This window comes from Quercus robur, chromosome 4, assembly GCF_932294415.1.
Source record: "Quercus robur chromosome 4, dhQueRobu3.1, whole genome shotgun sequence".
Lineage (NCBI taxonomy): Eukaryota > Viridiplantae > Streptophyta > Magnoliopsida > Fagales > Fagaceae > Quercus > Quercus robur.
Genome location: NC_065537.1, coordinates 64,652,097 through 64,665,989, shown reverse-complemented (window position 1 = coordinate 64,665,989; position 13,893 = coordinate 64,652,097). Strand labels below are relative to the sequence as shown.

General features: G+C 30.9%; 1 pseudogene; it reads left to right on the top strand.

The window, feature by feature from the left end:
• The first annotated feature begins 1,078 nt into the window (after positions 1-1,078).
• Positions 1,079-13,661, top strand: LOC126722395 (very-long-chain aldehyde decarbonylase CER1-like; annotated as a pseudogene).
• The last annotated feature ends 232 nt before the right edge of the window (positions 13,662-13,893 follow it).

The window sequence follows — 13,893 nt, the reverse complement described above, 5'->3', positions numbered from 1 at the left end:
GGCTGATGTAGAGTTGAAAGAAGAAGTAAAGCACCTCAAAACCATGCTTGAACAACAAGCTATTCAAATGGTAGAACAAAGAAGACCTTTTGAGGAACAACAAGCTAGTCAAATAGCAGAATAAAGAACAAATTATGACAATATGATGACGCAAATGTTGAGTTATATCACCTCACAATTAGCTCAATCTAGTAATGATCACTAAGGTATGAAGATCAACTCAAATAAATATAAAATTTGTGGAGTTATGCTACTATCTTAGACAATGGAAATATGTTTCTGAAATATTCTTTTGTGATCTATGTTTGTGTTCTAGTTTCAGTTCTAGTGTTTTTTTTCTTCATCGTCTTTCTATTTTATCTTTTGTTTCTCTAATTGCTACTTTCCCTTTGTTTTTGGTTGTGTTTACTACCTATATGATGAGAATCTGCAAAACTTAGTATAGATTGTGGAAACAATTTCAGCTTGAAGTCATTTTCTTTTCAAATTTGATAGCTTTTTTTGTGGATTTTACAAATTAGTGAAAGAAAATCAAATGGGTAATTGGGAATTGTAATTAGTATTTATAAGTGGAGCTTTAACATGTGGGGTGTGTTTGAATTGGATTAATCTGTGAATGTTTGTGTTTTTGAAAAAAAATTGAACTTTCCCATGTGTTTGGCTTTATGTGGAATGACAAATTATGTGATGAAGTTAGAAGAATTGGTATTTTAGATTGTCAATCTTGAATTTTGGGTCCACTGAGTTTGTTTAATTTTGATATTGAGGCTATGTGATTTGCTACAAAAGGAACTGGAATTACTTGTTTGTGTGATTTGAAATGGAAATTGGAATGTGAGTTTATACAAGATTTAACATTAAGCCCTGGTTGTAAATATCTTACTTCCCATTAATATGTTAGTTATTCTTCCCGTATGAATGACATGCCCTGGTTGTAAATATAGGGCTTATAAATGTCATTTTGACCTTGAATACTCATTTTGAGTTTAAGCCTTAGTGCATTACCATTTTGAAATTTGGGTTTGTGTATTATTTGAGTTTACATTAAGCCGTTGTTTTGGATGATGAGGGTTCTTCTATGGGGAAAAAAGATAGTATTTTGCGGGCTCTAGTTGTGGGTGGTGGTGTTGGGAGCAATGGTGGTAGGATTTGTGGTGGTGGTGGGAGAGGATTAGATGGTGGAGATGGAGGTGATGTTGGTGGTTCATGGTTTTTGAAAGTAATAATTATGGTAGTTAGCAATAATGCTTACTACCAAAATATGATTGAAGCATAGCCTGGCAATGAACTTTTGCTTGGAAATTATGCAAAATTCTTGCAAGAGGTAATAAAAAAAAGAGCTTCTTTGCAAGTTTTTTTCTTTATAGAATTTGAGTTCTTGACTTCTTTGTTGGTTGCTACAAAAATTTAGGAATGAAAAAATAAATGATCATGTGACTCACTGTTTAGAATACTTAATATATAAAGTAAAAATTTTTGTTTGGAATTTAATGATTTCTTTTAACATGTGTATAGGTTTATGGAGATTTTGGAAAAGCAGAGGAGTATTGTGGAAGAGCAATTCTGGCTAAAGTGATGGAAATGTCTTGTCTTTATATGCTGATTTGATATGGCAAATAAAGAAGGATGCTGATCAAGCTGAGATTTATTTTGATCATGTTAGGTTCTAAAAGTTTAGAACAATTGGCAAACTGTGAACACAAACTTATCTAGTTATAAATTTTAGAATCTATAGGTATTATTAGATAATACTCAAGGTGATACAAGTCAAGATTCAAGAATATACAAGCTGTAGAAAGAAGAATTTGAAATTTGCTTGGTTCGATCGATCGAAAGACAGGCTCGACTAATTGAAATATGGGTCTGTAGAATTTTAAGTTTGGCCAAACAGTAGTTCAAGCCCAAAAAGGATTAGGGTTTCAAATCTACTTCTCCTAGTATATAAAGGAAAACCTAAGAACGTTTTTATAAGGCTTTTTAGAGAGAGAAGAGTGTGTCTCTTTTGTATCTAGGGTTTTGTACCCAAAAGGCTCTCTTATATCTTCTATCGGTGTTATTCCTTGAAGAATCTCAAGATCTGGTGTTGTAAAAGTTGTTGTCTTCTCTAGTCATCAAAGGTGTTGATGATCTAAACTTTCAAAGGTGGTCTTGGAGTCATAAATAGGAGAGTTTGTGTTTTTTTATCACAAGTGTGGGTGCTTGTGTTGCAAAGGCCTAATAGAGAAGGAGTTTGTGGATTTGGAGTTTGCATGTGGTCATGTCAGTAAGTTCTACATGTGGTAGCAATAGGATGTTAGTGGTCTAAATCTTATTGTAAACTTTGATTCTCTATAGTGGATTTGCTTTTTACCTTGAGGATAGCTAGGTTAAATCCTCCCTAGGTTGTTTATCGGTTTGGTTTTCCTAGGTCATCATATCGTTGTGTTATTTACTTTTCCGCTACTTTACATAATATGATTTTATTGTTTTAAACTAGTTCTGAATAATAAACCTAATTATTCACTTGCTTAATTAATTAAGTTAAACAATCTAGTTTACAAGGATCTAAAACCTAACAGATCAAGCTGTTAAAACTTCCCCAGACGATTGGTAAGAAGGCCAACTTTGTATTTGGTTGTAGTACATTGGACTTTGATGTATTTTATTTTGTTCAATCTGTTAAAACTGCCTCGAATGATTGGTAAGAAGGCCAGCTTTGTATTTGGTTATAGTACATTAGAATTTTGATGTATTTGGTTAGAGTACATTGGACTTTTGATGTATATGGTTGTAGTATGTGGTTTTTGTGCATGATTGTGGTTTCTAATATATATATATATATATATATATATTGAGGGCCAAGAGACCCTTAAATAACCTTATTTATCAAGGGTTGTACATTTAAATATTTTAACCCTTGGTTAGTTATAATTTATGCAAGGGTCAGCAATCCCCAATAAAAGATAAATCACTTGTTTTGAGGGCCACGAAGGCCGTCAAAATTTCATTTTCAACTGTGTAAGTTTTGAAGATTATCAAGGGTTGGTTAGACTCTTAAAAAAAAATTTCTCGAGGTTGTTTAATACATTTTTCAAGGATTTTGACCCTTGAAAAAAGCTAACTTTGTTGTAGTATGTGTATATATGTTTTGCATGTTGATCTCCCTAGCTACTTGCCAAGGGTTCCAACTAGCTTTGATATTAACCCAAGATTTGAAGTAATGGTGTTCGTTTCATGATAATTGACCTTTTATTATTATGTCAAACACCAATTAATTGATTATTTTATTTTTTTTACTTTTTTATTTTTTTTTTTGTGTAGGAGAGATTCAAATCTAAATTCCTCATTCTATAATAAAAACTTTTCCAATTAAACTAACTACAACTTACAAAGATATACTCTTCTTTTTTTTTTTTTTTTTTTTTTTTTTTTTTTTTTTTTTTTTCATTCAAAGGATGTCACAACACAGTGTCGAATAGAGGCTAATTGTGTGCATCTTTAACATGAAGATTAAGATGCTTGTTTCTTACCCACCACAATAGTTCTTTTTCTTCTTTAAGTCCTCTTTATACCTTCATTATTTGTAGTACATTTGGTAATTAATTATCTATATAGTTTCCACAATGTTGGGTGATGTATTGCCGAGAGCTCTATGCCTCAACTGGTATTTCTTGATGTTTCTAATGTCGATATTTAGGATTTAAATTTCTCATCCCCATTATAACAATCCAATAAAAAAATGTTCAATAATGCAATTGATATGAATTCATAATGATGTTTGTTGAAGATAATATTCCAAAAGGCCCAATTAAGTGTAAAACTCGTTTAGGGCTATCCTAGACCATGTAGTTCCTATATATATATATATATATATATATTTATATATATATATATATATATATATATCACCAAGGTGTTGTGTATTCATGCACTTCATCATATATTAAAAATGTCGCTAGTGTCAGCTCAATAGGTAAGGCAAATAGGCAACAGCCTAAGGTTATAATGAAAAAAGGCCCCCGAATTTTTACTAATAACAATATCCTTGTACCAATTGAAGAATTAATTAAGCCCCAAATATTCACCAATAAATAAAAAATATTTTTTTAATGAAAAACTAGTTAAAGAAAAATATTTTCATTAGATGTGGCAATGATTATTCATTTTTCTCAATTTTAGAGTGTAGAACTCATTTAATCTCCCCCACACAAATAGTGAAAGAACACATTAATTTTCCACTAGTAAATAAATTTATACTCAAATTTTATTTAAAGATATCAAATATATAATTTTATTAAAATTTTCAATCATAATTTTTTAGTATTTGGTTGCTTTACTTAATAGTGTTTATTTTAGTTGTGTAATCATTGAGTAATACGATGACTTTGTTTTAATTTTTAATTTTGCATCTTAAAAAAAAAAGATTTTAAATGAAAAAAAAAAACCAAAAGTTAATTAAGTCTTTTATTAATATTCAAAATATAAGAATAAGCTCCACTTAAAGTAGTCGTCCTAGGCTCCACAATGCCTTAAGCCAACGTGAGCCGATTGGCTCTTGAACCACGTAACTCTTTCTATTTTTTTCCCCTCTTATTGCTTCCACTTATCTCTATCTCAATCTCTACAATATTAAACTGTGACGCTCCACGCATCACAAACCAATCAACTAATGTCCAGGCCGGCTCAAGATAATTTGAGGCCTAAGGCGAAAATTTGAAAGGGGCCTTTTATATCTAAATATCACTTAAATAATTTATTATATATTTTTTTTATTTCAAATTTATTACTAATTCATACTTATTAATATGGATAATTCACCTAAAGTGAGCTAATGATACTTATTATATATGGGTTTTACAAACTAGCACATCACCAATTAAAAAAAAAATTATTCAAACATTTATTTATTATATTGTTTAAGTGATACCGATCATCAATTTGCAAGATTTTTTTTGTAAAATTTGTATTAGCTTTAACATTTTTCATTTACTTAATGGAGATTAGGTTGCATTTCTATTAATTCTTTTTTTTTTTTTTTTTGGTGGAGAAAATACTAAACTTGCTATAAAAAGCTTACAAACTGATGTGGCAATGAGGTGACCTTCAACAAAAGAATAAATGAGTATTGAATTATTTCATGGGATTAGTATACATGTCAATTTATAGGAGTTATATAATAAAACTTATAATATACTAGCATAACTCTAATATTTTAGGCATTGGAAAAAAAAAAGTATACTTAACTCACAATTTTCTTTAATTTAAAAAAAAATAAAAAAAAAACAAAAAAAAAAAACCCTTACCGCCCCCATATTTGGGGTCTTTCCATGTTAGGGGGCCTTAGGCCATGGCCTAGGCCTAGGGCCGGCCCTGCGTAATGTCTTTATAATGCCAACGTACAAACCAAAGGATCACATGAGGGGTGAGTCCACCAAAAGCAGTGGCAAATTTATATGCGGGAGTTGCTCTGTGATTAATATACATGTCCGACCGAAAAAAAGATAGATATCTGTACCGACTAGACTAGTAACTGTGCACTGGCTGAGTCCATCGTCAAGAAGCATAGTAGTGTATATATAGTAATAAATACACTGTATAGTATACTATATATAGAGCTTGATTGCACTGTTGCACATGCAGCCAGCTAAAAGGAAGTTTTAGTAAAGAAAGTATGGCGCTTCTAAACCAGGAATTCTCACTGACTGGCCTTGGAAACCTCTTGGTAGCTTTAAGGTGGTGCTCTTAGCTAATTCCTATTTATTTATTTTTTTTTTGCTTGGAAAATCTAATGTTTCACATGCTTGATGGATGCATATAACGTTCACACTTTCGCACCAAGTGTCTATATTTTTCAAAAATGACCATGTGTGCGAATAGTGTGTAAAGCGAGTTTGAAGAGATGGTATAACTTGGCCTGTTTCGGGTGTATATGTCATCTCTCTCATAGCAGGTGGGTTCCATAGATGTGTGGGACCCATTTGCTATGAGAGAAATGACATATACACCCAAAATAGGATATAGTTTTTTGAGCCTAAGGCAATTGAAGCCCACTCTCTCTCTTTATCCTGCACACACACTAACTCGCACAGTATGTAACTTGTGTTTTTGTTGCTATATTTTCTTGTTAAATGTAGCATAGTGGGCCATGTGACTGAAGGGACGTACGGTTAGCCAAGCGTTGAGGGTGGCAATTAAGTTTTTCTTGAAATTACTTTACTAGGGTTTAACACCTTAATACCTTATTGTTTAGTACACCATCGCTGTATATATGAACAAGTTTGTGTGACCAACGTAAGAAAACTAGGAAGAAAGTAAAAAAAAAACATACTCTCTTGGCGTTGTTTCTTAAGGATAGTTGTTAACATCCTTTTATTTTTGACGAGGTTATTAACATGCAGATGATGGATCAAATTCAAGTTCAATCTTTCTAACATTTGTACTTAGGAACTACTTATAAGACAAATTGAAAACGACCTAATATATTATGGCTACGTTTTGAGAATATATACGACTAAATTAAATGGTTTGCATTTTTTATACTAACTTCTCGTGGTTTCATTGTATCAAAGTATTTGATCTTGGCTCCTTGGGCTGTACAAGGCATATATTCATTCATAGTCAAGGAAGAGAGTGAAAGGGACCTAACAAACTTTCTCATACTCCCTTTTCTGTTATGGAGGATGCTTCACAACCAGATATGGATTTCTCTTTCTCGTTATCGAAATGCGAAAGGCAGCAACCTACTTATTGACAAGAGTCTAGAATTTGAACAAGTTGACAGAGAGCAAAATTGGTCAGTACTGCACAATATGGATCATTATAAGCATCAATAGGTATAGGGATAATATATATATATATATATATATACAATATTTTTTGTAATTATTGACATAATCTATTGTGATTATTGGTATTGTATAATAAAAGTTGTATCAATGATGGATCCATGTAAAACTAATGTGTTTCTTATCACAAATTACCCTCTTATCAATTTATATAAATATATATATATATATATATATAAATAATAGATGGTGTTTATTTTACACATACTATTACACACAAAGTATATACACTTTTTTTTTTCTTTTTGGCACTAAATTCGTGACCTGTGGACTTTGTGTGCATTATTTTTTATGTTAAAAAATTATGTCCCTAACATTACTCATATGAATATATGTATGTAGTCAAAAGCCTTTTAACTTAATTGGCATCTCATAGTATTTCTAATGGAAATGTTTTGGGTTTAAATTTCTTCTCCTCCAATTATCAAACTATTCTTCTCTAAGATCATACAATATGCCATAACTTAATGATATGATTGATTGTGGCTGATGAAAAATCACTTTTACATGAACTCATTATTTTTTTTTTTTTTTTCATCATGGATAATCGATCCATTCATAGCTATAGCACAGGAATTACATGCACCACTAAACATTTTCTATTGACAAAAGCTAATGAACATAAAAGTTAAGTACAGATTGTAATTGTCTAAAGCATGTTTTTTTTTGGTTATATTAAACTTCCGTATAGGGATGACCAAATATTACTCAATGGAATCGTATACTACCTATTCAGCAGCATGGTGCAGAGAACTTCACACTTGCCCATTTGGAGAATAGATGGAGTAATTATATTAATTCTACTTCATGTGGGACCGGTGGAATTTCTTTACTACTGGCTTCATAGAGGATTACACCACCATTACCTTTACTCTCGCTACTATTCTCACCACCATTCCTCAACTGTCACAGAGCCAATGACTTGTGAGACCTTTATATTTATTATCTTGCTTGTTGGTATAATATGAATTTTATCTACTAATACTTCCCCTTAAATGTATGCAAATAGATGGGAGATTTTCAGATTCAAAAATAAAATGCTCATTTTTATAATATACCTTAAATTAATAATTGATCCTAACAATGATAATTTTTTTGCTGTAATTAAGACAATAATAAATTAGCTATTTATTAAGATAATAAAACTTTACCACAACTTGATGATATGATTGATTGTGTGTTAGAATTTAAGTGTGTTTGTTTATGTAGGAGTAGAAGATAGTTTAGGATATCAAAAATCTTGCAACTCAACTGGACTTCTTAGTATTTCTAATAGAAACATTTAGGAACCCAACTGAAAAAAGAAGATCGTTTATAATTTTATAATTGAGTTTGATCCCATAGAGAAAGCAAAGAGAAGGAGAGGAAATATTCAAATTAGTAACTTGTACTTTATGAGCCATGGGCCATGTCATTCATGTTATGCTTGGTGTTAAAGGTTCAAGAAATGCTTTGTTACGTTTTCGAAAATCAAATCAAGAAATTCTCTGGCATCAAGTCTCAAGTTAAACGGTTAAGAATATCATAGGATGGGTGGGTTGGACGCCATGTGTGTTTGCTATTTGTAGGAGTGAAAGATGTATAGTTTAAGATTTCTAACTTCAATAACATAACTGGTGGGTTTACTATTTTATGGAAAATGATACAATTACTATCAATATTACTATAAAATACTTACAAAATAATGTGATAATGAATGTTATTGATGTCACTTCCACAACATAATAAAAAAGAATCTACATGGCTAATGATCTTTTATATAAATTTCCTGTATAGGATTATTGCATGTAACATAGGCTTAGCTGTTTTAGAGCCATTAACGATTGGTGAATTCAGAGAGAGAGAGAGAGAGAGAGAGAGAGAGAGAGAGAGAGAGAGAGAGAGAGAGAGAGAGAGAGAGAGAGAGAGAGAGAGAGAGAGAGAGAGAATCTCATAAATCCCACATCAATAATATATTGAATTTTAGATTTTCGCGAAGTTTTTTTTTTTTTTTTTGAGAGTTTCAATATATAACGTTCATTTCTGATGATAATTTTTTATTATCAGATTAAGATACCAATCAAATCAAGGTTTTCGTGAAGTATTAGTAAGCCGAATAAGCAAAAAAGAAATAAAGAATGAACAACCCACAGTATCCATAATTTTTCTGATCACCTTCTCATTCTTATATTTCTTCTTACGGCAGCTGTCACTCATCCATTTGTCGAGCACATAGCATATTTTATGCTCTTTACAATACCATCGGCGACTGTCATTTTTGCAGGAAATGCTTCTTTGGCTTCCGTTTTCGGTTATGTTACTTACGTAGATCACTTGATGAACAACATGGGTCACTGTAATTTTGAATTTATTCCAAAGTGGCTGTTCTCCATCTTTCCCCAACTTAAGTATCTCATGTACACTCCTTCGTAAGTTTAAATCCCTATTTTCCATATAAGTCTCTATTTATGTTAGTTCACGGTTAAAAGAGTAACGTTAGGATCACAACTTTTATTACAATTTATTCACGTGGTAAATTGTGAGCAGTGGAGTTGTAGACCCACTACTTTTACTGCACTACTCACAACTTACAATGTAAACAAGTTGTGATCCTAGCATTTTTTTGTTAAAATGAATGCCAATGTTTTTTTTTTTTTTTTTTTTTGAGAAACAAACTAATAGCTAAACACACACACACACACACACACACACCCTTAATGACACTCTTTCACCAAACTCAAACACATTACTTAACCTAAAGTACCACTACAAGAGGGCTTGAATACCAATGTTATTAATGTTTTCATAAGAGTTTATTAAAAGTCAAATGCAATAATTTCTTTCTTAAAAAAAATGCAATAATTTAATAATTACTCAAAGCATGATTTATGATTGAGTTTAAATTCTTAAGGATGGGGTGTAAACCCCTTGATTTACACCCACCAATAAATGGACGCCACATCATCATTTACTAAAAAATTGAATATAACTTCCCATACACTATAATAACCCAATTTAATATCCTATTTGATTTGTGAAATATGATATTAAATAGAGTTATTGTGTATGGTAAAATGTATTGAGTTTTAAGTAAAAAACTAATGTGATAAACTTTTATTGTAGGGTACACCACATTTTTATTAAATTTAGACTCTTTATGATTTATTCTAACCTGTGGTTTGGTTTGGATGAATTATTTTAGCACCTACAGCTTAGCTTGGGTTAATGGTTTTTCAGCCCATTGAGGTCAGTTTAACTTTTCACAAAAGGGCAATGATACATTGATACTCTTAGTCTCTTACACTCGGTTTTTTATTTTATTTTACTGATACATCCACTTTCATGTATTAAAATGTGAATATTTTTGCATAAATTATGGACATTAATGTAAAATAGTGGATGTAAATGAGTGTAAGAGGGTATTTTCCTTTTGGAAAAACCCCTTTAAAACCAACCCGGTCACACCTGTAGGTCGGTTCTCTCTCTCTCCATAAAGTTTAAGACTTAAGTGATGCTAGGGACACTATAATTTTAATATATTAATAGGGACAGAGCTAGAATTCTTAGTTGAGGGGGTAGAAGTTTAAACAAAAAAAAATCATAAAAATCCAAATAAGTATCTATTTAGTGTTTTTAACAAATAAAACTATTGTTTCTTATATATTATATTTCAATCATCTATGAAAAGGGAACTAGACAATTCTTTTAAATCTAAAAAATCGTCAATGATTGTCATAGAAGGAATAATTATTATTACAACGTAAACATGAATATAAGCACCATACATAATTCATTAAGTATAAATTTTTTTTTACTTTTCTAAAGGTATGTTCATTACTTATCAATTTATAATTAATCAGTTTGCAATTTATGAATTTATATATTATCAATTTATTAGCTAGTTATATTACTATGAGTCACTAAATTTGGGTAAGTGTCACAATTTTATTTAGTTAAGTTGGTGTGACATTTTATGCAATTGTTCTGTCTTAGTTAAATATAGTCACACATAAAAGACAGTCCCTAGACAAAGAGATACAAAAGTCAAAACACATAAATCAGTATGTAAAAAGATTCCAAGAGATAGACAAAACACATAAATGTGTATGGAGGAAGAGAGAAAAATCATATGAGTCACTGACTCACTAGCTAGAGAGTCAAGCGTTGCAAAATGCAAAGAGAGAAGAAATACTTGCAATTATAATGGAGATTTGACTAGCAACGGTGAATGAGCAAAGTGTAAATGCATGGCTGCTGGCGATGGCAATGAGGCATCAGCCTGTAGATTCTCTTTGAGGCTAAAATGGTTTTTATTTTGTTATCACAATCTAAAAATGAGCTTACTTATTTTGTTAAAATTTTTAATATTGTTTAGGCTGAAATGGATTTTATATGAGCTAATTTTTGGTGTTGTTTGGGCCATTTTTGGGTTTAGGGTGCAAGAGTTTGGGGCTGATCTGTGTTATTGTTTGAGCATTTTTTTGGTTTAAAGGGCCAAGATTTTGGGGGGGCCAGGTTTAATTTTTTTGGGCCTAACTTTTAAATCAAGCACATTATATATATATAAATTTTTTTTTTTTTTTTTCAAAATATTAGGGGGGGCCATTGCCTCCCCAATGTCAAACTTAGCTCCGTCCCTGTATATTAACCATACAAATTGATTTGTCAACTTTTAATTTTTAAACACAGGATTTAAAAAAAAAAAAAAAAAAAAGATTAGATATTTATTTATTATGCTATTGATATGACATCCATCATATTATCACTATCATGCTAATTTGTAAATATAATGTAATAATATTAGTAGGAGATTTTACATTTTTTTCTTAAAATTTTTGCAGGGTGAGGAACTCAATAGTTATGGTGGTCTATATGTCCAGAGGCATCCTCAGCTGAAAATAAAGATAGTGGATGGATGTAGCCTTGCAGCTGCCGTTGTGCTAAATAGCATTCCCAAAGGAACAACACAAGTGCTCCTTCGAGGCAAAATCACTAAGGTTGCTTCTGCCATTGCATTTTATTTATGCAAATGAGGCATTCAGGTATATATGTTTAACATCTAATTAGTTTCATGTAATTCTATTTAAAAAAAAATTTAGATTCATGTAATAATTTTTTTCAAATTAAAAAAAATACATGTTATAATAAGACCGAAACCCATAATTGAAAAATTAATTTGAAATCACAATTAAAGTGCAGCACAAATATTTATTCTTTTTTTTCCACCACCAAAAAAAGCCACCAAAACAAGGTTTAGATTAATTCGTGGTATTCGAGCTTTTTTTTATTTTATATTTTCTTACCAAAAAACAAAAAATCTACCTTGCTGATAAAGTTTTTTTGAAATTATAATAAAAAGCATGTATCTAATAATTTTTTATTGCATAAATAATTTGAAAATCCAATGGTTGGATTACATATTCTCTATATTTTTAATACGCAAGCCAAATTTCATATTAATCGAACATTATTTACTATTTGATCTATAAACCGATTTTTCATACATAATTTTAAAATACCAAAACTTGCATTTTAAAATTTTGATTGATGACCTAACTATTGATTTTTAATTATATTAAAATTTTGTAAGTAAAGAGAATATATATACGAAGATACTAGTATAAGGATTTATCAAAATTTGCATCTAAATAAAGAATATTGAGTTGTCTCTCTCTCTCTCTCGTGTTGAGTGTGATAGGAGAACTACATTATGTTGTATAGTTCAACGAGGTTGGATTTTATTAATGAACTACGTACATCATGAAGTGGTGCAGTAGTCGGTTATTTGTACAACCATTTATGAACTTTGATTTTTTAAGAAAAGCTCAAAGACGGAATAGCTTACAATTATTTTGGGATGAAATGGGCCAGAAACAAGGTAAACTACTGCTTTTACCTTTTAACATGACCTCATTTTAGGTGGCTACATTACATGAGGACGAGTACATGAAGCTTAACAAAGCCTTGGACAAGAAGTCTGAGAGTAGTTTGATCCTTTCAAAAACCTACGCTCGGCTCAAAAGGTGAACCATCAAATATTTAAGCCTATGCTCATTTATTCTTGAATATTTAAACTACTCTTTCACTAATTTGTACATTAGATGAACATGCCACAGGCTAAAATATTCTAATATCTAGCTAGAAATGGATTTTTCAACCATGAACAACATAAATAACACTACAAAGTTTTACAGATATGGTTAGTAGGAGATGGATTGACTGAAGAAGAACAGTTGAAGGTGCGGAAGGGAACATTATTTATTCCCTATTCACAATCGCCACCAAAAAAATATCGTAAGGATTGCATGTACCATTTCACACCAGCAATGTTGATTCCCCCTTCTCTTGTAAATATCTACTCTTGTGAGGTTCGTAATGTTAGATTAAATAAATGAATAAATTTATTATCTTCTAATAGCTTAAATTTTTGAGAGAATCAGTAATTTAGTATAGTATTATAATAAGAGATTTTGAGTTCAATTTTCTGTGTCCACCTTATCTTCTATTTAAATTTACATGTGTTGGGCTTTACCCAATTTAATATTACTATTAATGGGAATTTTGTGCTAAGAATCAGTCACTCCCTTTCGTTTGAAATTTAATGCTGAATGACACTATTATTTTAAATTTGATTTTTCCAATCACTTTGCTGATGGAAGCTTTGAAATATATGGGTGCAGAACTGGTTGCCAAGAAGGGTGATGAGTGCATGGCGTATAGCTGGGATGGTGCATGCATTAGAAGGATGGAATGAGCATGAATGCGGTTACACAATGTCCAACATACAGAAAGTTTGGCAACCGATCGAGTCTTCATCATGGATTTCAACCTTTGATGCTCTCCGATGAATCTTCATAAATATGAGACTTGTGCAATGGATAATGCATTTTCAAACATTTTGTAATACTTTATATTATGTCTCATATAACAATACTGTGTGATATAATATTTGAGAAACCATCTTAATTTATTATTACATGTCCTTTATATTACATGTCATTAGAAGCTAGGATAATGAAAGATACGAACCAATTGCTTGAATGAATTGAAAATAATTTAATTATTTCCACTCATTTATTCATACAATTAT